Below are 21,991 nucleotides of genomic sequence, written 5' to 3'. Positions count from 1 at the left end.
GATTTAGACTTACACAACTGCCTCCAACCAATGTGGTCCAAACTTTAGCTTGACTCCAAATGCAAATTTAAGTTTTTGGTTTTGTACATAGCAACATACCACTGCTGTCAAACTACCAATCTGTCAGTAAAAGCTTTTGTTGTCATATGCTCTGAGTGTAAAGAATAGGAGAGACAGCTACCACAAACTGGCAGACCATATAACAGCAATAAGAACAGACTGTCATGCTCAGGCACTCAGCAGTGATAAAATACTGTAAACAGTGGAAAATTCAGGTTTTTAATGTCTGCTTATTCTGCATTCATGTCTTACTTATGTCTTGAAAAACATAGTTAGTTGTTAGAGAAACATTCCAGGGTTTTGTATTATATTTCAAGGGAAAATAAATCCCCACTGAAATTGGCTTTTTTGATTACAGTGTCTTATGACCACTAATTATAAATAGTGGGATATAATGCTAATGAGACCTAACTACACTTTAAGAAAATGCCAACATGATCATATCAGAAATGTATTTCTATAGAAAGATATAGCTTATATAGCAATATTCTAACTGTTCATTGAGTAGATTCTTGTTTGAAAAGACTCCAAAGAAACAATGCAGCTAATTATTTGTTCACTTAATTCATTAAGTAAATTCAAAGTTGATTTGACTTGATGCACAATTGATGCACAACTATCTAAATAGCTGCCTAAAAACTAGAAATAGTAAAACGTGTGGTAAAAAAATAAAAAATGCAGTAGTTCTGGTAGACTCATTCATCTCCAAGGTTGACTCAATTTTTAGTTGATACCCTAAATACTCTTTAATTCCCTTTGCTAATGACTTTAATGACTTCAAGTATATAATATATATTGCATGTATATTATATTGCATTCAAGTATATAATATAATATATTGCAATTTCCTTTACTACAGTAAAACCAAACTTGCATTTGGTGGTTACACTGGAGGTAGGGGAATACTTTGTGGATCTGGTATTACTGTTAAAATTCTTGTGTGAGGGTAACCCTTTATTTTATTATTATTATTATTTTCTGTAAAACTTTTCAGCAAAGCACCTAGAAAAGCAGTACGCATGCCTGACATGTAGTGATGATTATTCTCAGTTCTTTGTGCTTTATGGTTTTCTCTTCATTTCTGTTATTTATTTTCTTATTCAAGAACACAAATCATTCTAAAGATGTTTTTTAATTAACAGTGACTTTTTAAAAAGATTAATTTAGAAAGTCAGAAGTTCCTGCTTCTGCATCAACCCAGACCTTAAAAAGTCTTTTCCGTCCTTTGTACAAGTTCTTTATTTCATATTCATGTGGATTTTCATAACAGCTAGAATAATATAAATGTTATTTTGCAGTCCTTAGGCTGTACCAGAAGAAAAATAGGTTTTATGAATGATCTTCAGATCTTAAAATCACTCCTCCTTTTAAGCGACAGGACATTTTATTTACAAAGCACCTGGGAACATTGCAAAAAATCCATACCAGAAGCAACATGAGTTTATAGAATAAATTTTTTTCTGGGATTAGAAATTTATGGTAATAGCATTTCAATACATCTGTGGTGTCTGAGAAATATAACCTAAAAGCAGAGCTGAGACCTTACCTTAGAGGTTAGATTCTTCCACTGAGATTAGTGTATGCTTACATCCCTCTCCTATACTTACAGCTAAGGTCTGTCTATAGAATAGAATATTCTAAAGAAAAAATTCTTGAATTGAAGTAATTTTCACTAAATCTTTTTTCATGTCTTTTTCTGTCTAAAGTTGTAAAGGTTTTCTCTGTGTATCTTATAACAGAGTATGTAGGGGTGACAGGACTTATGCTTCAGCCTATTTGACTCCAACTTGGCTATTCTCAGGTATATTCTTAGACTCTTTACTGCAATATTTGAGGTTTTGTTATGTTTTGTAGGAGTCTTAATCTCTCTCTTGATGCAAGTTTTTTTTTTTTTTTTCAAAACAAATTTGTATTGCACCTCTAGCTGCAACTTTCATTACAATTCATCTTTAACTTTCTGGGCTGTGTTCTCAATATTTCTAATGAACACTTAAGTTTATATGTTAATTCTACTAAAATGTTATAAGTATGACATTCTACTTGAGGAAAAAAATAATGGTGGAGTCAGGAGTAAAACTGAAGAAAAACGTAGACCTGGATTGCAGAGTTGAAAGGGAAAAAGCACAGTCGGAGAAGATAGGGGAAATTAACACATTAGCAAAGTTAATAAAGTAGGTAAAAATAGTTGGATTAAAAGTTCATTTAGGGGATGAGAAATGAAGGGAAAAAAATATTTTTACCTGTCCAAAGGGTAAGTGTGATGTGAAAGCATATGTATGATGGTTCTTGCTTAAAATAAATAAATAAATAAATAAAAATAAAAAAATAAAAATAAAAAAGGTGATTTGATAGAGGAGAATATGCTGATCCCAAACCAAACGTCATCTGCAATGATAATGTCAGCTTTTAACGACAAACTTGACTTTGTGCTAGAAGAGATCTTCAGACTGGATCATAACTCCATACATGCTCTGAACAGCATTAAGCCATGTGAATGGTCCCTTTCCAGCAACAGACGTGTCTCACATGGAAGGATGTGAAGTGGTGCCATTAGGGCTGTGATACATGTATGCTTTACAATGTTAGTGTATTTGGATATCAAATGCAGTTATAATGTGAAAGATATCTGAATAATAGACTATCTTCATAGGGTAATACTTTATGGCAACAACTGTCTGCAGTGCACTTGGCCAACAAGCCACAAGGCCTCTGGTAAAGCTAGCCATTTCTCTGGTCCAATTTGCTATGCAGGTTTACCCATGGACTGGAATTCAATGTTTTTTTATTGTTTCTTTAAGCTCAAATAAAGTTCAGCTAATTTCTCTATACCTAGTGTTATATTTCTTGACTATAAAGCAAGCAAAACAAACAAAAAAGTAAAAGGAACTCATCTATAGGTTTTTCAAGTAGAACTTGGTACTGAACGTACAATATTGGTAAATACTAATTTACATGTATATTGACTGCATTCAAACTGACCAGATCTGTGACCTCTTGTTTGCTTTGCTATAAAAGCATTCTTGCATTCTGGCTTGTGCTAGCACAGATATTTAGGGAAAAGCCTTTCTAAAACCGTACATACAGAAACTAATAATAACAACTGGTTCATAAAGCAAATTAAGCAATTTTAAGCTTGAGTAATTAAATGGTGGAGAACAGACTATAATGTATTGAGTCATCAATGACATACAAATTGCTGAAAATGTCAAAAAAGAATAGTGATATAAGTGGTGATAGGTGCCTCTAAATTCATAGAGAATTAGATTTATCTGAAACAAATACAAACTTAAAATATCCGGCAGTATCGCATAGTTCAAGCTGCTTTTAGGATTTAAACTTCACTGTTAGCGCTTTCGTTTTCTCTAAAATTGCTTTAAGCCTGTGTCTAAAGGCTTACAAGTTATTTACATGTAAATCTCACATAGTTTGAGTCAGGTCTTCTGTTCCTGTATTCTACAAACTATTTTTTATAAAATTTCATCTAAAAGCTTGTTTCACAGGCCCAAGGTTATAAACAGGTTATTACTATACAAATTCATATCAAGGTCTGCAAATTAAAACTCCAAAACCTATTTTAAAGCTCTGATCTTGTTTAATCAGCAGCATAAAAGCAGTTAATTCCCTTGTGTGCTCCAGTTAGCTAAACATTATTGCTTAGATAAACACTGTACCTGTTCTGATTAGGTTCATGTTTATTCATTGAGTCAAAAAAATTAGAGCTGGGAAGACCTCTGAGGTCATCTTGTCCAATAACTTGTAGGCGAGGGATTGTTCCAAGCAGGTACTGGAAGCTAGGTATTTTGTACAGTCCAGCTTTAACCAGCCCAAGTAATGAGGTTTCTGTCACTTCCTTTGAGAATTAAGCAATTTATTAGGCTTCAGTTTTGAAAATATTTTAGTCATACTCAGTTTGCATTTGATTTTGAGTTTATGGCTGTTACACTAGGTTGCAAGTTTCCTCTTAAAATTGACTCTGCTGTCTTGCTGAAAACTTAAATGGTTGACTAAGGTTTTTCTCTTTTTTTTTGGGTGGGGGGAGGACATCAGGGTATGTAGTATACTGTCTGTGTCTAAAACTATCTGTGTAGTTGGGTTTCTTGAGTTTGTGATGAGAATCCTTTCTGAAATTGCTCAAAACTTGTTAATAGCTATTTGTGCTTGCACTACTACAGAATGTATAACAAACACAACACTCAAATTTGTTTGCCAAGTTTGTGTACATTTTGAATAGGTTTCAAACAAATATTCAAGGCAACTTTGACTTTGCAGCCTAAAGTTTGTAGAAGCAGCTTCAGATGGATACAGACTGTCAGGTGACAGAGTGCTTGTGTAACTGCTTAAAAATTCACTGCACCAGAATTTGAGATCTCCTTCTATAGTAGCCTAGGTTTTGAACACATTTTTGTCTTAACCTGTACAATTCCCTCTAGGTACAGAACACTTTGCCCTCCCAGTCTTCCACATCAATTGGACATCAACCTCTCTGTGACCTTTACTAGCAAAGTAATTATGAATGCTAAGGAAATCTAATGGTTTACATAAGCTCACAAGATGGGGTTGGGGAGAATAATGAAAAATGAAGCCACCAAACAACATGCCATACTTTTCTTTGCAGCTTATCCGTATCTACAGAGCTTTCACTGTGGTCAGAACTCCAGATTCTTCCTTGTCGTCCCCCCCAACCCCCTAAAAATAAATAAATAAATAAATAAATAAATATAATCTCAAGGCCTATTCTAAACATTCTCAATTAATAATACTGGAAAACCATTGTTCAGTAAAATTGCAACCTGAGGCTACTTTTGGTTTGTCATATAATATGGGGCACTGGGCCTAGAACAGCAGACGCTATTTCAGTAAACTCTTGTGCTACTCTTCAGTAGCCAAATGCACAATCGTACTAGTATTTGGCTTTCAGTAGTTACATTGATAAAACTCTACAAAAAAAAAGCAATATTCTTTTTTTTTTTCTTTCTTTTTTTTTTTTTTTTTTCTCTGTATCAAGCTGCAGTGTATGCAGAAGTAATGTCCTCTTACTTGGGACAGATTTGTATGCTAAAAATAAATCTCAGCTTCAGCTTGTGCCATGGCACTTTCAATTATGTCTAAATGTTACAGTTGTATATGTGCCAGCTTTCAGTAACAGGTAAGATTGATTTTTCTTACTAGAAACTTAACAAAAATATATATTTGCATGACACTGATGGTTGGTGTTAGGGGTGGGATGAGAAACACCCAAAGGAGTGCAACATTGCAACTAATTAAATTTTATGTAACCAATTACATCACTGTGTAAGTGGAATTTCAATCTTGGGCTATCTGAAAGAACTAGGATAATGACTCTTTAAATACTAAAATCTAAAATCTATTAGGGTAGACTTCTCATATAAAATTTTATCATCTCTGTAAATCTTTTATGGAGCTGACTTATTTGGTTTGTGTATTTAGCACCATATCTTACTGAAACTAAAATAAATTAAGTGCATAAATAAAAGTGAAGATACCAGTTTGCCTTTAAGAATAACAGTTCCTCACTCCTAACACTCAAATGATTTTTTTTTTGTGTGGTTCTCATCTTGATACAATAAGGTCAGTCAGACATAATGATCATCTTTAGCTTCCAGGCCCTAACATCTACAGCAGTGAAGTAAAACCTGCAAATTCTCTTTTTATGCAGGAGGTGAAACTAAATTACCATAATGGTGCCTTGAGGTCTTAATGTTTTGAGTTGTGCACTGAGAGCCGTATTGGTCGAGCAGTTGGCAGGATTTCTTGGGCAACCTTGTCCTTTATAGTGGAAATCTTTGTGTTCGTACAGTGGCGGGGGAACTGTCTGCTCTGTACGGCACAGCCAGCTTTCCAGCAGTGTGCTCAAGCATAGCCTCTGCAGCATGAGTACAATTCAAGAATGTGTTTGCCAGGGCATAGGGGGAATAACAAAGACAGGAATAGGAGAGAACTGCCTGAACAGTTATCTGTGTTATCTGAACTTGAGCCTGACCAAGTGGTGGTGATTACCTAGAAGCTATTAATTGATTTTAAATAGTTCTCCATTGACAACTGGAGGGTGGGGGAGGATGTATACAACCACTCCTGTTAGGTATAGCTTGCTGACTGTATGAGAGTGAATCTAGGTCACAGACTGCAGTAAAGGGTAGATTTGTTGGGAGGGAGGGTGCACTACAGCTGTGTCAGCCTTCCTTTCCCTACCTCTTTCCATTCATCTGAGGCTAATCCAAGTGTGGTCTCACATTGTCCTGTCTCATCAGGATCCTCATGCTCCTGGTAGCCAGGGAGATGGAGACCTCCTCGCAGACACTTTGCATTAACATTTTGGCACTGGTTATTTAGTGCTGGAACATGGTGACACGTAACGGTCCAGCAGTTCTTGGACCTCTCTGCCCAGTTCTGAGTCACACCTGGAGATAAGTCTCAAGTGGTAAAACAGTTGGATGCATCTAAAATGCAAACTGTCCTCAAGTTAACCAACACCTGAGCTGTAATACAGCAGGGGTAGGTGGGGGAAGCTGAAGTACATTTTTAAAATAGAGTTTAAAGTAACTGGGAACAAAGGCTTAAATCTGAATTACTCCCTGACTGAGGTTGCATCACTCCCTTTTAGTTCCCTAATTTGAAAGAATCAAGTTCCTCAATTTGAAAGAATCTTGAATATAGAATCCATTTACCTTGCTTTCAAGAGTGCCTGTGTTATGTGTTCTGACATTAGGCCTATCAGCTGTAATACATGTATTTCAACCATGCGTGTGAATCAGATAGAATAGCAGCACAAGCATTCCTGTTCTCATTTAAAGAAAAAATGTGTAATGCTGCCTACATAAAATTTAATTGAAAAATTGCAATGAAGCATCAGAAAAGAACAGCTAGAGAAGCAAGGACCGTTCTTGCATAGGTTCTGTAGCTGTTCTGGGTAAACAAGTGCGTATGTTGTCATGTACACACTGATTCATAAATATGGATAAAGGCTACAAAAGTAACATTACCACAAGGAAAGAAAAATTAAATCCTATGAAACAGAGATTTCCTTTGAGAAAAATAAACTAATAATAATAATAAAACAACATGGTATTTGCTTTCATTAGTACATTGAGTTACAGTTGTGAACAGGAGAGAGATGGTATGCATTTATAAACAAGCAACAGACAAGAAGAAATGGGACACTCAGCAATATGTTTTCCTAGAAGACAAGGCAAACTAACTTGCAATAAATTCTAACAAAAGGTACAGCTTTGTAAGGCTTTCAACCAAAGTCTTTTGAATAGAGTTTAAAAGTCAAGAAAAAGTCAGAAAGAAAGAGAAAATAATCACACTGGAATGATACAGCATAAAAAAAAAAAATCATTTGGTCTTATCTGCCATGAGAAAAGAGCAAAGCATCTATGGACTAAATTGAACAGTGTGAAAGCAGAAAATAAGGACTCTAACTGGAGTGAAATGTGCTGGTGTCAATTTCCAAGAGAAAAATAAGTTTCATGCTGTTTCTCTTAGCACTTGAATGTTTTATTTCTTGAATACAGTGCAAAAACACTTGCAATAACAGTAAATTGGCTATGCAAATTAGAAGAAAAATGAATGTGTTGCTGTGCTACAAAAAACTTTTTTCCAGATATGAGACATCCCAGACATCTGTGCATAGGCTGATTTTTAAAAACAAAAATAAAACCCGAAAGGTAAGAGATGAGTTGAAAGGGGAGGAGAAAGACTAGTATTGTATTTGTTGTGAAATTAATTGATTGTTTTAAAGCGGGTAGATATGAGGGTAACAGCAGTTCACCTCAGCAAGGTTTTGTCATATTCACATATAAATTAGAGCATGAACAGAAGGCTATATAATTATAGTAAACTATAATCAAGTGAAATCAGATCCTGGCATGTTAATAGCGTTTCTTCCTCTGATACTTGTCATTTAGGGGATTTTCTGACTTGTATATGGAGAGAGAAAAAAAAACAAACTATGAAAAACACCTATGAAAATCCATTCCTATTCATGGTACTTTTAGATGTAGTGCTTCAAGAATTGGATAAATAAGGCAGTCATCTTTTGTTGACTGTGTTTTTAACTACAGAAATGGAAAATACTGTTAATATATCGTAGTTGACCTTGTTAAGATCTGCATTGATGATCTTTTTGCAGTGGTCAACATTAAGAGTAAATCTGAATACCCAACCTAAAATAATGATCCTGTTATATTTATTTTGGAAGTTCCTAAGATGTGGCAAACTTTTTGTTGTTGTTGTTGTTGTTCTGCTCATATCCTAGTAATGCCTGGTACAAAGAACAGTATCATTGGATTTAATTCCTAGATCCCCAGTCTTGGTAGGTAGCATTAATGATCAAACTTACCATGTTAAAAGATAAAACCACTCTAATTTTAAAATAAAATACCTTAAACTGGCAGTTGTAGTATTCAGGTTGCTGTCTATGTATTGATTAAGAAGCGAAACTCTGGTGATACCCTTTAAATGCCTACACATAACCCTAAGTGATAGTAGTGCCCAAAGCTGAAATCTGTGTTCAAATCTTTAAAAATTGGTATTTTTGTGATTATCTTTCCAAATTGCCGAGTTCTCTTGAGCTGTGTGGGGGCTCTAAACAGAAAATTTGTCCCAGGGATAACAGAGAAGGGTTGGATTCATGTTGCTGAGTTTGAGAACAAATGCTGTTCAACTTCTAAATTTGGCCTCTTATAACAATTTCACAACTGGCATTTTATTTCAGTTATATCAACTTCTAAGCATAGTAAGACTGAAAATGTAAAAGAATCTTCTCTTCCTTTATACCTGTAGGAGGGAAGAGAGCACTATTCCTGTTTTTTAAAGTATGATATTTGATTTAAAAAAAATTCACGAAAGAATAAAGCATTATAATTAGGAATATAGATTAAGCATGTAAGTGATTTGAAGTGTTACCAGTAGAAATACTCTTTGAACATAAAGGTACATTTAATAAAGCTCAGTGTGATATTCCCCTGGCATGAAGTTAATTCCTCATCGTTTGGGAGTACCTCTTCTGTAATGAGAGCAGATAATACCTTTTAACATTAATGCATTCTTGAGGAACTATAGGGTATTTTGAGGTAGCTTCATTGCTCTGAAATATCTCAGCTTCAAATGATTTCCAAGGCAGTTCAAAGGAAACAAATATGCAAATCTACTCCTGAATTACGATTTGACTGAAAGATATCTTTGAAAAATATCCAGTGATTGTAATATTAATGGTTTATAGCAGTTGACTGGCATGGGTAGTGTTTAGCACTGAATAGAGCCAGGAAGTTGTTCAACCCATGGGGTGGGATAATGGAAGAGTCCCACCCTCCATTTGAGTGTTTCCATTTATGTCACACTCTGATGGTGTGGAGTCCTACCAGTGCCTAACTGGCTGCTTTCTCTGGTCTTTGTTATATTATGCACTACAAAAGAGGTACAGACTCTACTTAGAGTTGCTCTGCCCTCCTCGATGATTCAGAAATGGACGTACATCTTGGAGTCAATATGGAGGACGCAGTCGTGTCACCAGGCCCACCAGCCACCCCCTGCCCAGGGTCTGTGCCTCCTGGCCAGGCACCGTGGTGGGACATGGCCTGGATCTGCTGGGTGGTAGCTGGGCATGAAAGAGACAGGAGCTTGGGCAGGACCCTGTGCTCAGGAGCTGCCTCAGAGCCCTGGCCGTCAGCTTCGGCCCTGCCCCATGCCTCTCTGTGCCCCGGTACCCAGGGACACCACATCACCTGGACGTTGTGGCCTCCCTGGGCCTGCACCAGCCTCACTGGGGTGCAGTCAGACAACGGCTGCTGCTGGTAGAACAGTCCTGTTGTAACATGCTTATGAGTTGCTTAATGTCTGCCAAATATATTGCCGGCTCATAGAACTTATATGTAGAAAGTAGTAAACAATCAAATGGCATAGGTAATGGAAACTTTCACATATATATAAATTTTCATATATATATCTATGAAACTTTCATAGATATATATATGGGGGGATTAGTCTAAAGGCATCATCACTGTTTTCTTTGTAATTTCTCATATGCTTGTTTAGTCTGCCGAACTGATTTATAATTTTATTATCATTTAGTCCATAGTTTTTTTGTCTTTTTATTTTATTTTATTTTATTGTTATATAGCTCAATATAAGCTATGATAGTCTTTTATTTGTGTTCCTCATTTATTAATAACTTTGGAAAGGTTAAGGCTAAGCTTATCATGGAACCCCACTATTTTCAGCGTGTTCCTGAAAGGAAAATTATCTCGTGTCCCTGCAGTACGACCTTCTCCTCAGTCATTGAGGCCACTGGAATTACTCACTTCCTTGTAATTAAGCATATGCTTAAATGCTTTATTTGTGCAAGTGTAGAATACATTTTTTTTGCATTAATTTATATTGTTTTCTGTTGTGTAACTAATGTTTTCTATTTTTTACTGAAACTTTTTGCAGCTCTTTTTGAAAAACATTTTTGGTGGGATTTCCTTACCTTAGGACTTGACAGTCTTTTTAGTGATGTCAAGTGATTCTAACACTATTTATTTATAGGCAGGAAAGAACACAATTATTTGCTTCAAATACTTGAGGGTAAAATGCTCAAGAAAATTCTAAGTGGACCAAACAAGTTTATGCTTCAGAGTATGGAGTAATCCTGCTTTCTTACATAGAAATTAAATTTGAAATCAAATTTTCAGATCTCATATTATCCCCACTGCTCTTCAGATAGCAATCAAGGAATAGAACATTACTTAAGAATGCTTTCTACTCAAATGTACAATTGCTTGCTGAGTAAGCATGCCACAACTAGAAGATTGCAGAGGGACTACAGTTGAACGAAATAAGAATACTTAGCTAATAAAGATGTATTTGTGTACTTTTCCTTAAAGGTAAACTTATTTGTGAGGCATAACAATCTATGTCTCTGTTCCCTAATATGTTAAAATTTCTAGTAGGCTTTGCTAACTTGTTCTTAAACATGGCACATACTTTGCTCAATGATTATGATGATAAATACTTTGTACTTAATATCTGCAGGATGATCCACTGATTGAGAGTGCAGTTATGAATCTCATGGTAAATAGGCAGGACCATTGTCTGTTCCTCACAGAGCTGTCAATGAAACCATTAATGTGTTAGTGATCTAGCACCGGAACAAGTCTGATGCTGCTAGCAATAATGACATGCCCTAACTCTTTTTTTTTTTTTTTTAATAATGGAATGAGATAGCCAGTGAAATCAATAGCTTCTTACGCAAGGCCTGAAAGGCCATTTTCTTAAATTTTCCTTTTATTGAGCATGGTCAGCAGAGAGTAGCTGAAATGTCTGTGATAAATGCCTTCATATCTGCAGTTTTGGTATAGGCAATCCCTTCATGCCTTGCTAGGAAAACATCAGGTCTATTTTTTTTCCATTTCTGTTCTGTTTTTCTCTTACTAAAGGATTATACCTTGCATTAGCAAACTGTTGTGGTTTAGTCTTGGCAGGCAGCTGAACACCAGTAATCTGCTTGCTCACTCTCCCCAGGTGGGATGGAGAAGAGAATCAGAAAGGTAAAAGTGTGAGAACTCATGGCTTGAGGTAAAGACAGTTGACTAGGTAAAGCAAAAGCTGCGTGTGCAAGCAAAGCAAAACAACGGATCCATTTTCCTACTTTCCACCAGTAGGCAGGTGTTCAGCTATGACCAGGAAAGCCAGGGCTCATCACATGTAATAGGACAAAATGGGACAAATGCTATCACTGACAGCACCCTCCACCCTACCCCTTTCTTTCCCCCAGCTGTTATTCCTGAATGTGACACCACAAGGTGTGGGACATCCCTCTGGCTAGCCTGGGCCAGCTGTCCTGACTGCGTCCCCCCCCCCCCCCAGCTCCTGGGGCACCCCATTAGGTTCCATTAGGAACTACAGAGGGAAGTTTAAGCACTGAGTAGGACAACTAAGCACAGAAATACTTCTAACTGTTCACAGAATAGGAAAAATATTAAGCCTTAATTCAAATGTTCAAGATTTTCTTTCACATCAAACCTTACTTAGTTGGTCAGGATAAAAGGATAGCACCTTACTGGCAATGCTCATTTTTGTTCTTTTCCATAGTAAAGATGAGTTACAATGAAAAGTCTTCCGCATCTGCTGTTCCTGAAACTATGGTTAGAGTAACTTGTCTTCCGAGGCTTGTGACTAACTGCTTAAACACAACAATTGCGAGCATGTATTTCTATTTTACAGGTTTATAAAGGAACTAAATCTGTTTTCTGTAAACAAAGCAAGATGAATTTCACATTTATGATCTGTGAATAAAAGTAAAAGACGAAAAATAGAAAGAAAGCTAATACAATTGTCTTAGGGCTGTAGTACTTTCATTTTGAAAACAAGCATAGAATCTGAAACTTAGTTTGCATATTGGGTATAGCACAGAGTATCATGAGACAAATTCAGAAGTTGGAGGCCTTAATGCTGGGTCATTCTGATACATGGAGTCACTCTAATACGGTAGTGGTTTCTTCTTTCCCAACCAAGAACACAAGGTTCATATTGAACATAAGGTACGTTGAAATGGTGTCTTTAAGACCCTTTACTTGGTGCTCTTTTATCTTCCTACACTGTAAAACAAATTAATAGAATTACCTTTTGCCCTGAATAAAAATAAATGTTGGTTATCTTTTAATTAAGGAAGAGTAGATGTCTTTATCTCTTCAAAATATAAGGCCTCCCATTTCCCACTATGAATATATGTTTTAGGTTGTATCTTACTGATAGATGACAGTGCAATTTGAATATATATAGTGGAAACTAAGATGTATTTTGAATAATAAAAACAAATACATCAGTCATGTTAATTATTAGTAGATATTTAATGAATTTAAAGTGATTGATCTGTTGAAGTGTGAAAACTGCTTGGAGCGGAGCTGAAGGTGCATTTCACAAAGCTAACCGACAGAGTACCTGCTTTCTTAATGCATTGTGGAGAGTTAGCAAAAGACTTGATATAACCACTTCTTTATACTGCATCACTGACCTTAATCTAACAGTTCTTTAGCATAATAATAGCAGCGGTTTAACCTTTGTTAGTGGAGAAGTTGAACAAGAAGATAATACATCTTCTGTCATCCTCAGAGAAAACTTCTGCACATCAACTCTGATTGTGATTTCAGTCATAAACCATAATATAATTATATTTTGCAGTTACGTTCTTCACCCTATATATAGCAAAGAGATCATTGGTGTGTTTGTTTGTTATTTTTAAAGACCAAAAGTGCATGTACTATTCTTTTGGAAGAAATGCAGTACTTTAACAAATGAATTCAGAATGACAGCTGTAATAGTATGAGAAAATGGTGTGTGTATATATATATATATATATACACACAAAGATATATATATATATACACAAATTATATGTATGTATATATATACATACATATATATGTACAAATGTATATATATATATATATTTATATACAAATATACCTTTTATATATATATATATATATATATATATATATGCATGCATGCAGTGGGAGGAAATAAAGGCTTGTTGTTTAAAATCAATTTTGATTTCTAGATAGTTCATTATCAGCGCTTCACAATCTAAAATGAATTGATCTTCATACCAGCCACACTGATAATCATGGTTACAGTTCTCTGGAATGTGGGTGTAGATAAAATGAGGCACAAGTACTTGATCTGTCTTCTGTGGTGGTCAGAGCAAGAATCTCGTCTCTGGTATTTGATGCTCAGCATGTAAAAGTAAAACTGCATAATGGAGTGTTTTAAGGAGAATCTGGCTATATCTACTAATAGTTAAAACTTGTGGCAACAATAAAAGCCTACATGTGTTCCCTGAACACTGCTTGGAAAAGTTTGAAAGAAGACTTCAGTGGATACATCAATGCACATGCAGAAGCAGTGCTCATATATGTGTAGTTATTGGCTTTGAGTGAATAAACATCAATTTGCATGCCCATTATGAGGTTTTGTGAGCATAATGTGTGCAGAAGCATTTATGTCAGGCACAATGAGTGTGCCTATAAATCTTGAAAGTAAATGTTAAAGAGTTAAGACGTTTGAAGTTTTGAGTATATGCAGAAATGGTTTGCTTAATAAGCAGTGCAGGGCTTGAATGCTTGTGAAATTATTTTCTTTGGTTTTTGTACTGCTGCTGTCACAGTATTTGAAACTTTAACACGGTATCCTAAGTGAAATACCTGCCATTTTTAACTTAAGATCTGTTTTTTCTTTTCTTTCATCCTCCTCTTGGAAGGAAAAGGTGGAATTAGCTGTTAATTTTACCATTTAAAAACTAAAAATTCTATCTGTTACTGCCTGTGACCCAGTCAGTACCTCCATGATACAAGTGTTCTTGTATTTTGTATCAGGCTATTCAACTTAGAGTTGTTTTATGATCTAGATGTTAAATAAATAAATAAAATAAATAAATAAGCACAAAGTATCCCCCCACCACCAAACACACATCAAAAACAAACGCCACAGCTTCTTAAATGTAGATTATTTCCGTATCCCATAATGGCAGCTTCTACCACTATGCAGATACATGAATATAACTGAGGGACAAGAAACCATGTGAACAAGCACCTGTTGCTGTCAAAGGATGTCACCCCTTTTATTGTGAAATTAGTATGAAATTGTAGTCTTAGAGAAGGAGTTACAAGAGGACCTTATATAACCTAGCGGTGAGATGATTAAGATTATACTTAAACACGGAGATTTAATTCTCGCTTTTTTTTTTCAGTAAGAGAGTTGTGGTTACTTTTCTTTGCATTAATACTTATTAATATATTCTTGGATGACTGATAGGGTTTGGCAACCCCTGAACCTATACAGAAAGACGTATGAACGTAACAATGTATAGATGGTATATGCAAGTAAAATAAAAATAAAAATCTGGCAGTTGAATTCACTGATGTCACTTCTATAAAGTTGAAGTTGGCAGGTCATCCAAGAAGAAATTACAATGACCAATAAGCATTAATCAAAGCATGGGACAGGTTTATTATAATATTCCAATTAAAAACATACAGCAGAATTTATATATTTCTAGGCTGAAAAGCTACTGTAAATGGAAAACATGGCACAGTTTTTTGGGATAAACATACTGCAGGCTTTAACAGATTTGCCCAAAGCAGAATAGGCATGGTGTAATTAAATTAAATTTCCTAGCATATGTAACCATAGTCATTCCAAGCAAGGAGTAAACTTATGCATCATAAATCACTTGACAACTAGGTATGTTTAAAGTGTGAAAGTACTGCATAATCTTAGAAAGAGGTCTTATTATGATAGCTTCATCTGAATAAAGTTTTTACTAATTTGTAAGGAACTCTTGTGACATAAATCAAAATCTGTAGCTCTTTGTTAATGAACACGCTAACTAAAAGTTCTAAGCATGAGATCATGTAAATATGCAATGACCTCACATACACTGATGTGTTTCACAAGTAAACATTGTGGAATTTGGAATATTAACCCTCCTAAGAATCGATGGGAAAAGCTAATAAATGATTATTGATAATTTTTCATAGAAGTGGCATTTTGGGGGGTTTAGAGTTTGCAGGTTCAAGCAGGCAAAGATGTGCTGTCAGATGCTGGCGCATCACATGGGAGTCAATCTGTTTTATAGGGCAACTGTGGAAGCTTCTGATAAACCTGGTAAAGTCACTGGCCCATGTTTCTTCATCTGGAGGGATTCTATGAAGAAGCGGTATAGATGACAGGCAAAGTATTCCAGCTTATCTCTTCTAGATCATATACTTGAATTCTCCATTGATTTATTATTCCTTTCTGAATGCATTTTAAGTTATCACATAAAAATGACAGACTTCATTCAGCATATTCTGTCTTCATAAGTGGTCACAGAAGTTAACATTTCCTATTAAATATTATGCCATAAGCACTTAATTTTGTCAGATCCTAGTGTTCAGCTAATACTAGGTATTTTAAACTTTTCATATCAATGTCCCATCCCCCAACTCTTTTACTCTTGTATCAGAGAAACTGTAAAATACTGTGGAAAGTGATGTGAAAACAGGAGTATATGACAGTAGACATGAAGACCTGCAACCACTGTTAAACGTGTCAGTGCTGTGATGTGCAGCTTTGTGTCTTCCAGTCTGTTTGGGCTTGTGACTGCTCATACCAAGAGTAAACACTTCCTCCCTAAAATGTTTCTTGTCACTCTTGAAACCCCTGGTGACATAACTCATGCTGATTAAGAGCTCCCTTCCAATCTGAGCAATAGTTAGCTGGAGATGTTTTTAAAGAAACTTAGAATATGTGAATTATATGGAAGAAGGGTGATCCCAGCAGCTGGCCTCGGCTGGTCAGACAGCTAGATCTATGCCACAGGAGGGGGACAGTTGCTTTTTTTCTGATGATGGGAAGCAGAATGAAGGCTGAAGGCTGTCTCTCTCCCCCACTCCTCTCTGAGCTTCTCAAAGTGCTGCAGGGGTGACCTGGTGCTTTGGATGCCATTGTCTGTCTTGATACAGCTAACCACAGTTCAGTGAATCTCATGGTCTTTCCATTTTGTGGATCAGAAAGGTATTTTTTTCTGCTGAAACTGAACTCATAGTTGCAGGAATGTTCATACTTTGTAGCAAAGAAATGTTCTTCCTGTTGGTTTCAGTGCTCTGTTCCCTTCAAGGAGGTGACAAATAGGCCAGTCCCAGAGGTACCAGCGACCAAGCTGCAACACTATTTGTCAGGGGAAAAGAGAGAGACTTGGGAGGTTTTTTTTCCACATGGTACTTTCTTTGCAAAAAGAGGTTGAAATGATACAGAACTGATCTGAGCCCTGTGGAGTAAGCCAGAGAAAGCCTGCCCCACAGCATTGATTATATTACAAGAACTCTATAGTGCTTTCCTGAGTTCAGTAAAATGCCTGGTATCTGATAAGTCAAAAAGTGTGCAGGCAGTACTTCTCCCATTGCTGAGTTAAGAAAACTGGCCTGCTGCTTAAATCCGTCCATCCCTATGTTCACTTTTTCCTTCTGGGTATCTGATCAATAGAAGCAAGTCTGTGACATAAGAAAATCCATTTCTCATGGATTTTTCTCTAGAGCTGCATGTGAACTATTACTGATTTCATAATAGCTGTCTGTCGTGCTACATACGCAGCCCCAGTCATTATCAAGTCAACAGCTTTCAAAGCACCCCATGACTGTCACAGGAAGAATAGAATCTGGTTTTGTAATCTTCATCTAATTTAAAAAACACCATGTCTTTTATGTTGAAACTGAGACTCTTAGTACTTAAAATTGTTAAAGATCCCCTGTTATTTAATGTTGGATAAGAGATTGGTTATAAGATCTAGCCAAATTCCAGATCTATAGAAACAACCAAAAAGTCTAAAACTTATCTGTAATATTACAGCACACAGATAAACAGTGCATGTTCATATTATTTTTTTTTTTTTTTTGGGGGGGGGGGGAAATAACATGACAGTTAAGTATACCTGATTTTAAAAAGCTTCAAGGAGTTTCAGGGCAAAAGTGACCATATGTGCCTAAAATGTGATATAAAGGAAGGCAAGTATGAATTAAAAAGATTGACGCAATCAGGAGTCTAACTAAAACCATTTCCTGTTTCTGATATGCTACTACGTTAGAATATCTTATGTTGCTTTCCATTTTTTTTTCTGTTTATTTTCTGACTTTGAGTATAAATTGCAAAATCAGTCTGATTATTTGTAAATTTCCTCTTAACTCTCTCATTTTAAACATCAATATTTGCATGTCTAAGAGTATTCATTGTTATAAAGAAAACTCTACTGCTCAAAATAATGATTTGTTCCTGTTTTCCAAACTGTTTTTCCTATGACAAAATCATCATTTCTCTTGCCACTGTAGAATTGGTAATGTTGCTTTCTGTATAGTAACAAATTGTACTCCTGTGTCAGGAATATGCATCAGTGGCTTTTTCTCTTTGTATACAAAATGAGTAGTCTTCTCATTTTCTATTTATCATCTCTAAAAGCAAAACCACTTTCATGTTAGTGCCTTGATGCAGCCAAATAACCAGCAGTGAACCTTGCAAACAGGATTTTCCAAGTACCTTCCTGACTCAGGGCCTGTAGGTCTGCAAAACGTTCTCCAAGCAGAGATAAAAGTAATCCCGTGGTTTCTACTGGTCTTACTGATGCTAAGGTTTAATGGTTTTGTTCAGTCTTTACTCTGAGAAAAAGGAATGGAAATTAAATAGTAAAACCACACTGTAAATCAATGCTAGATACCTGATTTTTATTTATACCTTTCAGAAATTGTACCCCCAGTCCTGCTCCTCCCAAATTAGACTTTGCATTTGTCACATTCCATAGGAACCTTATCTGAACTTTGATTTGACATAGGTACACAATTCATGTTTTCAGTAATTCTTTTGGTGTGAAATTAAATGTGACATTAAAATCTGAGTAATAGTTCAGAGGAGCTAAATTATTAAGATCATATTTCCATACTCCCTTTGAAAGCTGGAGTAAATAAAATTCCTAAGCATAGACCACAGGGATAGCTTAAGCCATGGTCAGCAATAATTGGCTGACCTGTATTTCTTCAAGGGTGATGATAACGTAACTAATTTCAGTAAATGTCAGGTTTTTGATAGCTGCTTGGTAGCTTCCCAGTGAAGCAGGCTGGGAGATCTCAGTGGCAATCAGTTTGCAAAGATTAGTGATGTTTGGGGTGGCTCCTGGTGGAGGTTAAGGGGCTTTATGTCTAAAGAAATTAAACTTGATAGGCCCTGAGCCTTGTCTGCTGGGAATTCCTGACTGGTTTGTCTTGACATGAAGATCAAGAAATAGTTGTTCACTCAGAACTTCATAATTCACTTGAGGCAAAGAGATTTCCCTATGCTTACTAGAATTTAAAAGCTGTACAAAGCAGGACTATATTAGGGTGCAGAAGCCAGGATCGCTGTTGCACTGGTGAACCACAGTCAGGAGGAGCTGTAGGAAGGGAGGTTGAGGAGAAGGGTGGCTTAAGGATGAAGTTGAGGAGAAGCTGAGTCATGACACCACTTTGCTACTCTCATCTCTGAGCATCTCATCCCACTGAGCAGCCTTCTTTCTTTCTTGCCTATGCTGAACACCAGCTCTGAACAGGCCTTTATTAGGAGGTGGTTATTTCTGTGTTACTGAAATTCTTGACAGTCAGATATTCATATCTGAACCTTCACTGTAGTCACAGAGTGAAAAGTTGGGACAGTATGTTAACCACGTTATTTTCAGCCATGCTTTCTTTGAAATCCTGCGGTGATAAACTGCAAATTTATTATCTAGCTGCTATGCATGAAGTATACAATTACTTTTGATATGGGAATAGTAATAGAAGATAAGATTTATTGCTACTCTGAGAGGCTGATTGCACAGCTGTGAAGTGACTTCTGATCCTGGGAAGTAAAGGTTAAATGCAAAGCTACTGGACCAAACGTTGTCAGAAAGTTGGAGGGAAAGATATTACTGCTGGGTTTAGTGGAAAGAAAATCATTATTTTTTAATTTGCTATAAGTAATGAACAATAAATTTTACTTCTGAAATATTAGCTGTGTTTCATGAATGAGGAAAAGAGAGGCAATAAAAATAACAGAGTTAGCAGCTGAATGGGAAAAAAAAAGAATAGAAGCAGTATTTTTTTTTTTCCCATTATGATGTCAGGATCTCACTTCATGCAGAAAGCATCATCCAGTTGTGACCTCATGGTCTGTAAGACTTAACTTCAAAGTACTGACCAAGCAGTCAGTGTTGTCACCTGAAACAGCAGTACAACATTGCTTTTAGCTGCTAGGGTATTGCAGCTATATGAAATGAATGCATCTGGCTTATTTCCACACTGCTCTGTGCTGTGTGGCCATACCTTGAGAATGGTGTGCAGTACAGGCACCACAATATGCAAACAGATAAATATTAACATCCAAAGAAGGACTGCAAAGATAGCTGAGGGTCTGGAGGGGAAGGTGTATGAGGAGCTGCTGAGGTCCAGCCCAGAGCGGAGCAGGCTGAGGGGAGGCCTCATGGCGGCCTGCAGCTCCCTCACAAAGGGAGCGGAGGGGCAGGCGCTGAGCTCTGCTCTCTGGGGACAGCGACAGGACCCGAGGGCACGGCATGGAGCTGGGACAGGGGAGGGTCAGGGTGGGTGTTAGGAAAAGGTTCTGCACCCAAAGGGTGGTCGGGCACTGGGACAGGCTCCACTGGTAAGTGGCTGTGGCACTGAGCCTGACAGAATTCAAGAAGCATTTGGGCAGTGCTCTCAGACACATGGTCTGACTCTTGTGTGGTCTTGTATGGAGCCAGGAGTTGGACCTGATGATCCTTGTGGGTCCTTTCCAAATCAGGATATACCATGGTTCTATTCAGTGCTGTATCGTGAAGTTTAAAAACCTCACATACAGGGTTTTCTGGTTATTTGATGCCTTGTCACAATTTAAATGCTGATAGTGGAAAAAATCGAAGTCTGAAAACAGATTTTTTTTTTCTCTTACATCTAAAAATGTATACATATCTGTGGCAGAAAGACTTTGCATCTTAATAATGCCAACTATTTCATTCCTTGTTCTCCATGTTCAGTGAATATGAAGTCTCTTGAAATTTAAAGAAATGGTTGGGTTTATTTTCCTGGTGAAGGGTGTATTTCTGCTTTTGGAATTACTTTCATCTCATTGGTAAACCTGAGAGCAAATGAATTTGACTTAATTTGCTGTCAGTTCAGTGACTGCAGGCATACTTTCAAGGCTTTACCATGACTGCAGTCAACTGTACAGACTTTAATAACAGCTTTCAGAAGCAGTGATAGGTTTGGTATCAAGCTCAAGTTGTCACTTAGGACTGGAGTTCTTGTAAACAAGTTCAGCAGATGTCTGTGTAACCACTTCATTCATGTAATCCATTCTGCAGAAGCATTTGTTTCTGTTCAGGAAGGCTGAAAACATGGACCATTTTTTTCTGTGTAGGCTTGCAGTTACGTAGTTCTTGCCCATGGAAGACCACTACAATTGACATAGCATTTGGAACAAAACAGCATAGCCTTGACAATAACATGAAGTTTAATATATAAATCATCTTACTGAAGTTAGCAATGTGCTGACTTTCACACACTTCAGTAAGGACACTTGTCAATTCATGGTATAAGTATTCATTTAATTACTTACATATAACTTCACTAGCCATGGTTTGATCAGCCAAAGTCAGAGTGAAGTAAGGTTTTATAACAAGTATCTTCTGATTAGTTTTGTATTTCTAGCAAAAGTACTTTTAACTGTGACAAAGTCAGTGAACTGGACAAAGGAGAAGGGAAATAATTAAAAGATATAAGAACTTAATGCTGCTGTGATTTTAGGGTTACAATGTGCCAGACATTCATATTCCTTGGTACTACCAGTCCCTCTGAAGGAGAAAGTATCAGAGTAATATAATAAACCAGGACACTAGAGGATTTAACTTTTCTGCTTGGCGCTGGTGTATTAGTATAGCCTTTTTTTTTTTTGCTTCTCTATGCCTGCTTTTGAAATGCATGCACAGTGGGCTCATACACTGCTATGCCCAAGTGCATGTGTTGGAACTGTTTCTGGCTATGAAATGGGAATTATCTGAGAAAGAAGCTCCTTGAATTTCTTCATTGTCCATCCAAAATCTACAATGTAGACATAATTCACTATTTAACATTTTGCCTCTCTATATAATATATATATATATTTTTTTAATCCAGCTGGAGTTAATACATGCATGCTGCCCCATCAAGATAGCAGGCTCTGGCCCAGTACAGGTAATTGGCATCAGATACAGTCCAGTGATCCCTAGGCAAGTCCTTAGTGATGGGGCAGGGCTGAAGCTGGGCTGGGATGTCAGCATGGTATAATTGTTGCCATTGTTCTGTTCTTCAGAATGATGAAAGCCTGTCATCTGAGTCTATCACTTCCTTCTATTCGT

The sequence above is a fragment of the Anas acuta genome, chromosome 2 (genome assembly GCF_963932015.1).
Source record: "Anas acuta chromosome 2, bAnaAcu1.1, whole genome shotgun sequence".
In the NCBI taxonomy this organism is placed as follows: Eukaryota; Metazoa; Chordata; class Aves; order Anseriformes; family Anatidae; genus Anas; species Anas acuta.
The sequence above is the reverse complement of the archived record's forward strand: the minus strand, read 5'-3'. Positions refer to the sequence as shown.